Genomic DNA, 10,011 nt, shown 5'->3' on the forward strand with positions numbered 1-10,011 from the left:
AAAACTTTCTTTTTCATGAACTGCCGTGACAAGTTTTAAACCGAATATAAGATCACCTGAACATTTAAGTGTATCAATATTTTTCATAATGGAATATTGAAATAAATTAAAAAAAATCGAGAGTATCCGTAAATTCAGATTTTTTTTCTATTGTAATTATCTCCAAATTATTTAATTAAAAGCAATTTGTTTCTTTTTTCCGCTCTTTTTCTAGAACTTTCTTTCAGATAACATACGATTATGAAATAGAACTTAGAATTTTCCCACTTAAATATAGTATACACTGGTTTTAAGTACATTTTTATTTTCACATATTCAGACTAAAGTTCCATCTGATTTTTTTGTGATAATTTCGAGAGTCTTTATTGTCAATTCATATCAATAGGGCGGTTTCTTGTTTTCAATTCAGTTTCTGTATCATTTTTTTATCATAAAATTGAATAAATAGTTTTTAAGTCCCCAATAATCATAATTCAAACACTTTTGACACATTAAAACAAATCTATTGATAAGATGATTCCAAATTCTTTTCTTACTTTCCCCTTTTTTGTATTGTTATGCGTTTATCATTTTTATTAATGGTTCTTTATTTTCATTATAAACAGACTAATAAATTTCTAACCCATAGAACGCATTATAATACCAATTTATCCAATATAACACCAGTGGACCGACACTTGTACCTAATAACCATGCAGTGTGTTGCAAAATTACACACTTATAGTAGTGTGCATTTAATGCATTATGAAATATATGGGATGATTTGTAATTACCACTCTTAATGCATAGATTTCGCAGCAAAAATTAGCATCCTAAACTTTGAATTTATGTCTTAGCGAGAGAAAGAAAATTTCATGTTTTAATACTAAATTTTTTTCATACATTTTCATTTTAGTAACAGAATACTATTTGGTTATCGAAATGAATAGTTTTAAATGTTTCAATCATGGAAACTGATAGTACTTCGTTTAATTATATGGTCTCCAGTTTTTATTTTGTTTAAAACATTAGTTGATTTTGGAATACTAGAACTTGTTTCTTTAAGTACTTTGGAACGTGTTCCATTATACGTAATTTTAAATGATTTCGATTTTTTTTGCTGCAAGGAAATATATTTTAATGTGTTACAGTCTTTTGAATACAAGAAATGTTATACATGTACTATCGAACAGAGCTCAAAAAATCTTAAAGCTCGAATTTTTGTTCAATTAATGTTTTTTTTTTTTCTTTATCTTATTGTTCCTTTACCAAAAAAATGTTTGGTTTAAATAATTTTGAATAAGGTTTTTTAATTTGTTAAAAAATCATTCATAAAAAGTTTTAATTTTCGTACTCTAAATTCCACTTTAAAAATATAATATATACATTATGAAATTTGAAACACGACTTCAAGTGGCAGAAGTACAGCCTCAAAAGAGCGCCAAACTCAAATAACAAAATTAGAAATCAAATTCAGAATAAAATATTTTTCTCTTTTGTATATCACTTTTTGCATACTGACCCTAGCAACAATTTTACCTTACCCCCAGTTTGGTGCAAAATTGGCTCAATATAGGTCAGGGGTTTCCAACTTACATGAGGCCGGGGGCCACAATTAAAAGCACAAATCATATGGCGGGCCGCAACTTTATCAAAATTTTATGTAGGACTCTTACATGTTTGAAGGAACATTAAATATTACTGCCAGATTTTTACCAAATTGTACAAAACAAAAGTATTGAATTACAAATAAAAATAAGAAGTAGATTTTAAAAAATATTTAATTGCATATTAAAAAATTCGGGCTACAATAACCTTAATGTGCACCGATGTATTAAACAATTAATGTGCAACAGATATCCAATTGTTAAGATATAAAACTTTTATAAGGTTTGTATTAAAACTTACATAGAAGCACACAAAATATTCAATAAGAAAATTGAGGTTTGTCTGCTGCAACCACCAGAGAATAAATATTTACATTTTAAATTTAAAATTTACAAATGTTTGTGTAAATATTTTCGTCCAAAATGAGTGGTTTCAAAAAGTTAAATCGGAGAATTTCTTCTAGAAAATTTCTGATGCACACATGCTAAATTATATTCACAAAATACAAAAAAATAAAATAAAAAAGAGCAACATACACGATTATTTTTGTATTTGAATAAATATTTTCTTGGAAGCAAAACCTGAGAAATAAATTTCTTTGCACCGTTTATATATTAAATTTCACAGAAACGAAGAAATTAAATTTTTATTAACGAGGAAAGTATTTTAAATCCATATAGATTTTTGACGAAAATTGTCCGCAAAAAAATGACAACTAATACATTTCAGTTCGCGGGCCGGATGCGGCCCCCGGGCCGCCAGTTGGAAACCACTGATATAGATTCTATAAGAACATGCACCGAGGGACCAATATTGGGATGTCTAGATTTTTGAATATTGGTCCTAGAATGGACTATATAGGGCTTACATTGGTCTACATTAACTAAATAATGGATATAAAATATCGTGTGAAACTGGCAATTCGATATAGGACCGATATTGGTTGTAAAGTGGCTGTGAAATATCGGGTGATTCGGAGGACCAATATCGGAAAATAAAGGCTCTTTGAACCCTTACTGAGTCAAGATTCATGAATATTGGGTCATGAATAATTTTTAGTTTAACAGGGTGTTTACTATTATTGAAGTTTTTCTTGAGCAGAAGATTTTCTTAAACAAAATTATCGTATTAAAAAACAAATATCTTCAGAATTAACGCTCATCATTAATGTAATCAAAACTATAAATGCGTTCAAAATTATACAAAGTGTAATAGAAACCACATTAGTTTAACTTACATATTTTTAATCATATCGTAAATTAAAATATCGATTTACCGAGTTAATGTTGTTTTTTTAACTACAATTTAAAGATTGCACAAAGCTTATTCAATTTATGTTTAACACTACCCAATGCCACTTACGGTGAATTTAAATTTTTACTTTATCTAAAAGTATGACCTTCTAACGCTGACATCATATTAAAAAGGTGCTAGAAGCCGCCTTTGATAACTTCTGAAGACCATTACCAATCCTATGTAATCATATTTGCATTACTGATAGCATTTCTACCATTGACAGCAATATTTATAATGAGATCCTCTACTTTTTGTGTAAAACACCAGTACGTTATTTTTTTAATAATGCCCTGAAAAAAATATTTGTGTGTTAGCTGAAATTGGTTGAAAAACCTGTTCCTGGGTACAATTTTTTGTTGTACAATGGCGCGAAATCCCTATCAGTTGAATTAATCCATTAAAATACTGATCCAATAACGATCCCTTTTTATTTTAAATGTCATTGATTTGCTTTTATACCAGCCATTAGTACAAGTTAATTTTCGTGTGCAGATTCTTTTTTTTATATTTAATATCCTCTATTAATTTGGTTTTATACTTCAATTAAGAGATTTCCGCATACTATTATTTTGTTCGATTTATTCATGTATAGGCATCTCAAATGAATAAATGGAAGAATGTTTCCCTATAGACATCTCAACCAGTATCTAGAATTGATAGAGATTTCTTAAGATTTTATTTTTCAAGAAAGAAAATATGAAATCGGAAAAAAAATTAAATCAGTAACAAATATTGGTCAGGTGCGTGCTCCAGCTGCTTATTATACATTGTACGTTAGTAATTTCTCAGAATTTGCATGAATTGAAAGGTGACCGACAACGCGTCAGGAACTGCCTCCCACAATGAATGCTGGAACGAAATTCGTGTGATTCTTGTGCATGCAGACCACCCATGAAAGGTGCTCCCCCTTGACTACTAGCAATAACTACTCAATGGGTAAAAGAATATCACAACCTTGAATCTTTTACCTCTTCCTCTGATTTCAATATTACATGTGGACAAAACTTAAATACAGAAGTCAAGTTTAACTATACAATAAATGTATAAACAAGCGAAAATGCATTAGGTCTAATTTTAAACAGGGTGCATTTTTAAAAAGTGCTTATTTTCGATTTTCGTTTTTTAAAAGCCCTTAAAGGTGCTTTTTTCATTGGGTGTTTTTAAAAATTGCTTAATTTTCCCTTTTTCAAAATGAGATTTTTCTTTTACTATGTTGATTTTCGCTTCGAATTATGAAAAAAAGTCACAGTTCACCCTTTTCGCCACATTACTCCCCTTCCAGAATTTTATCTGTGATAGAAATTCGATGAACGAATACCACTAGCTGATTTTTGCTGTTTATTTATTTACATCAATTTTGCTCATTATATTTTTTCTTCATTTTTTGTTTATAGCATTATAAGTTACCGGGAGACATTATTTATTTCACCGGATTCTTTTTTTTTGTTGTTTCTTTGAGAAGTAAATGTTTGTTAAGCAAATCAACTGTTTAATGTGGATCATCCATCGATATTGTCATGTTCATATCACGTCCGGGTCACCATTGTGGAGATTTAGATTAAAGACCATGTTAACCTTCATCTATTAGAAGGTACCTCATGATATAATCAAGTTAACATGCCTTATATGCTAGTGATTTGGCATTTAATATTTATATTGGTAGTTACGCCACAGCCCAAAAGGTCAAGAATATTAGTCTAAATAGTATCCTTTTGACAAAAATAATACACTAGGAAAGAAATATTTAATATACAGTCGAACCTCGATTTCACGAATTTTTCGATAGCTCAAAGAAAAACAAATTCCCTTAAAATTTCCTTTGCACTCAATGTTAAAAAAAACCCTTGATTTCTCGAATTTTTTTTCTAATCCCTCGATAACTTGATTTTTTTTTTCTTCCATAAATAGTGTAGATTTTTCTCTGAAAATAAAAAAAAAATATTCCAAAAAAATTTTTAAGAATAGAAAACTAATTCTCATAATCAATTATCAAACAAGCACTTTCTGTAGTAGATACTGTAAGGAGATTTATTGAGAGACAGCCGAATATGTCAGAGGAGATATTTAAAGCTATAGTCCACTTAGAAAGTGTTATAGACAAACTTTCTTACACATCTCTAAAGCAAACAATATGAATCTTTTTAAGTGTAAAAAGTGTTTTTAGAATAAATATGGAATTGTAAATAAGGTATGTAAAGAGCATTTTTCTTTATTCGAACATCGATAACATGCGATTTTCGATAATTCGAATTTTCGATATCTCGAATTTTTTCTCCTCTCCCTTCAAGCTGGAGATTCGAGGTTTGACTGTATATATATATGAGAGAGAGAGAGAGAGCTGGGTTTAATCTCTAGAGCAGAAGTACGTGAGTGCAAAAATAAAAAAAATTCTGCGCGACATTAAACGTCGCTGAACAGCCGACCCAATTTTTGGGTTTACAACTACTCATGTTCAACTCCGTAGCCTTGTAATTTTGAACCAATCCAGAAGACAAGGAAACTCTTGGATCAGTACCCCCAGAGGTATGATTTGTTATGGGAACATAGAGGACTTCGTGACACGACAGATTTAACGTGCATCAGTCACGCAACATTGTATTTAAAGATTTCAGAATTCCATATTTTTTCAATGTTTCTTTTCTCATTTTAACGTGGATTATCAAATTCCTATGATTATAACACAATGTTTACGACATTTAAATTTTAAATTTATGTTATCACTTTTTGACAAATGATTGTATTCCATCGTAAATTTATTTCATTTTCTATTGGTTCTTAGACAGTATTTTTTTTTTTATTATTATTATGACACGCGATTTCAAATATGAAAAATTACTTTTTCACGCACTTGATTCAGTCATGAATCCAATCCACGTTGTTTTTTCGGCTGTTACTATCGGTTTTTCATTAACAAATCATGTTTAAAATGGTCTCTTTTTATATAAAATTGGTAGCCAGTTTTCTAAATATAGACGATTTTTTACTTTTTTTTGTAAAAATAATAGTTTTAATCTCCTTGTCTCGATTTTAGGGGCTAAGAGTTGCTTTTTAGGCGCCAGTGAAAGCCTTTGCAGAAGTCTCAAATTTCGACCACGTGTTTTTTATTAAACAAAGAGAAAAATTTAAAAAAAAAAAAAAAATATTAGAATGGTGATTTGTATTTATTAGGATAATCACCTAATTTGTCATATAATTAATACACTTTATTTAGTAAGAAAGATGGAATTTCGATTGACGATAAGTTTCCCTGTTGCGATAAATTCTGCTTGTTGCTGTCTGGAAACGATAAAATTGCGATCTTTAGCGTAGCGAAAGTAATGATTTAAGTGTTCTAACTAGTCGGAAAGTGGACGAAATTTTAATTACAAGATTCACACAGACACGAAAAATAATATAAAAAGGAATTTCATAGCTATTGAATCCGACGAAGTAAAAAAAAATACTTCAAACTAGTAAATTTCTGAGCAAAAACCGGTAGAATTTTTAATTAGGAGGTAATAAGAGATAAAAGCGATAATTTGGTATTCTGGAAATTACCATAATGTTAATTCATAACTCACAATTTAAAAATATTGAGGAAGAAATTTTTTAAAATTTCATTATACATAATGTGGTATAAAAAAAACTTTAAAATTAGTTTCAAAAAATAAAAATTTCCTTTTATATTCAGTTTTAAATATAATCACATAATTTCTTTTAAAAATGCTTTTAGAATTTTTTTTCCTTCAAAAATATGTTTCAAATGCTTTAATAATTACTAAATAAAACAAAAATTATTAAACTAAAATATTGGAAGCTGATTTGAAAGTTCCCAAACTTAACCAATTATAATTTTGAACTGAAAATTTCAAACATTAAAATACATCTTAACAAAAACACGAATTCGGTCGTGCATGCTAAGCTCCATAACGCTAAAAATACAATAGAGTTTTTAATTTCGATCCATAATTATTCAAAGCTGCTATAAATGTCAGTGATATTTCTAACGGCCGATTGAAGACAAAGAAAACATAATTTAAGAGGGCGTTTCACTCCAAAGACGATGAAATACAAGAGAAAATGTAGCTGTAACTTCCGTTGGCTTTGTTTTTGGCGCCTTATTTTGAATACGAAATTATTTGGCAACCCTAAAAGTGAAAAGAAACTCTCCTCATGGAAAACTGAAAACTTAGAAGAAAAATATCTTCCGTTGCTAGAATTAAGAGAAATTTGTGTAAACAGAGTACTTCACTTTCGAAATTTGTGATAACCAATCAAAAGCTGAATTCGCCTTGATAACGTGATGACACACATAATTGATTAAATGACATTCTATATCTGGAATAAACGATAATTTTTCGTTAATTGCCGTGTAATTGTGAAACTACGTATTTTAATCCACCCTTATTTTGATTTTTTTTAAAAAATTATTTTATTTTCTGAGGCAGTTAGTTCTTCGAATTATCAAAGTTAGAAAAACAGGTTTAAATTTCATACATAGTTCTTTTTTAATTATCAAAATTTGAAGAAAAACATATTTAATGATAAAAGAAGTTCTTTTAATTACCAAAGTTTGATGGAAGTATTTCACTTTTAAAAATATTTCTAATTAACAAAATTTAGAGGGGAAAAAAAACTTATTTTAATAAACAGTTCTGCAAACAACTAAAATTCGGAGAAAAAGAAATAACTTAAATGTAAGCAGCTAAAAATAATATTTACTGGCTATTAAATCATCCAGTGACGAAATTACTGGATACAAATTAAATCACTACAATAAATCGTAAAATTAAAAATTTTGCACTTTATACTGCAAAATTTTGCGATTGAACTGAAAATGAGTTGTAAATTGCTACAATTGGATTCTATTAGGACACAGATCAATAATTTAAATTACAAATATCAAGCTAAATGACTAAAAATTGTAGTTCAGTTGCGTAATTTCAAAATAATTTATGGCAACATTTTAATAATTTAATTAAAACATGATAACTATTAACTACGCATTGAGTATTAGTAAGATATTAACTATAGTAGTTTATATCATAATATAATGAAAAGTAGGAAAGTATAATGAAAATAGGAAAATATAAAAGATCCAATAAAAATTAAGAAATTCTTTCAAATTAAAATTTGCAATTGATCTGCATGCGTTTGTAATTTACTAAGAAAACATTCCCTGTAAAGAATGAATTCTTAAGAGAACGGTTAAATATATATTGATATTTATTTTGTTTTGCTGAAGAAATTTTCTTTAATAAAAATAGAATGTATTTAGTATAAACAAAAGTGAATTATTTTTAAAATGCTTGTATTCAAAATACAGGTTATCCCCGTGAGGGATGTTTATTGAAACAAACCCAGAAGATAAAAAGAAATCTATTGGAATAAGTTCTTTTTCGAAATAAAATTTTAAAACTGAAAATGTATAAAATTTATTGTGGAAATAAATAATCTGCAAATAATAATATAAAATTTACTAGAGAAAATTAAGTAGTTGACTAAAATTTCAAGTGCAGTGGTAAAAAAAAAAGGAAATAAAATTTCGGTTTTTTCGACCGATATTAACAAAATAATAATAATAATAATAATGTGTTGGAGGAAAAAAAATAAGAGGACAAAAAGGTTTTAATCGTTTCATCATTAATAATCTTAAAATATGTTTTAATGTCCGACACAGGGGTGGATTACCCATTAGTCCAGACTAGGCTATGACCTGGGGCCCCCAATGATTAGGGGCCCCCTTAAAAAAAAATTTTGAAAATAAATTTTAAAAAATTAAGAAAAACAATTGTTTTTAAAAAGAATTTCAAATTATCTATTAATAAAATACAATAATTTTTTTACTTCTAATTTAACAAAATAAAGTAAAATTTTATTTATTATTATTTATTTTTATTTTAAATATGCTTTCTTAAATGAAAAGATTTATAAATACTTTTATATTTGAGTAAATAAAAAATATACGAGAAAAAATTTAATCTAAGGGCCCCAAAAATTTTAATGGCCTATGGCCCCGCGTACTCTTAATCCACCCCTGGTCCGACAGTTGAATTCGCAGTCCTAAAGCTGAATTTGCAGACTAGTTATAAATTTGTTTTTTGTGTCGATGCAGAAGATGAAAATGAATAAAATAAGCCAAATTATAGTTTTCGTTCAACTGAAAACTAATTAAAAAAAACTGCTATAAATGTTAAACATGGTCATTGGGGAAACATATTTCTTTATTAACGGATGTAAATATTTTAATATGATTTGAAAACTTAATGAGAAATACAAACGCAATTAGTTTCAATTCATAATCTTTACATAATTTATTCACCAAGTTGTTATTAAAATAATAACAATAATTTTTTTTTGAATGCCTTTTTTAGTGACATTTACTTTAAATAGTTTCATATTGGTAATCAAAACATTAAATGAATAATGGATTCTTAACTGAATCCAACTATAAATTGCAGCTTCAAAAATGTTTTTTAAAAAAAATGGCTTAAACATTCCTGACTCTCGGAACCCCTTTAAGTCTTTCACTAAACCATAGGGTTCCACGGAACCCCATTTGGGATTCGCTGACCTAAGGCAAGAGCCCCCAATCTTGATTGGAGTTCTGTGTTAGATGAGACTAGTTTCAACTTCATTTGTTTACTAACCACTACAAGCAGATTTTATAATTATTTCAGCTAGTTGAAGAGAATATGACGTTTTCTTTTCGATGACAATGTAAGTTCGATGTCAGTGGTTTCCTAAGATCTGCAGACAGAATTTATCAACAGCCGAAATTTCGATCACTGTCTAATATAAACAAAGTTATAGTTACAAAATTTAAAAGAAGAAATTACTAGAAAAAATTAAAAATTTAAGATTTAATTTTTACAAGTGGACAAAAAAGAAATTATATATATATATATATATATATTTTTGTCTGACCAATGGAGATGTACAGCGCCTCACTTATGTTTTTCTATAGTAAAAATTTCGATCAGCAAACCAAAATAAAGTTATTTGTTTGTGTTTATGTGTTTTTTTTTGTTGCTGTTGTAATGTCAATTGAAAATGAAATTGATTCATTTTTCCAAGTGACTAAATTTACGTATTTCCGTTTTAATCCCCCCCCCTTTTTTTTTGGTATCATATGAATTTGAAAGTTGA

This window comes from Parasteatoda tepidariorum, chromosome 3 (genome assembly GCF_982258835.1).
Source record: "Parasteatoda tepidariorum strain Cologne lab strain chromosome 3, Ptep-v5.0, whole genome shotgun sequence".
Classification (NCBI taxonomy): Eukaryota; Metazoa; Arthropoda; class Arachnida; order Araneae; family Theridiidae; genus Parasteatoda; species Parasteatoda tepidariorum.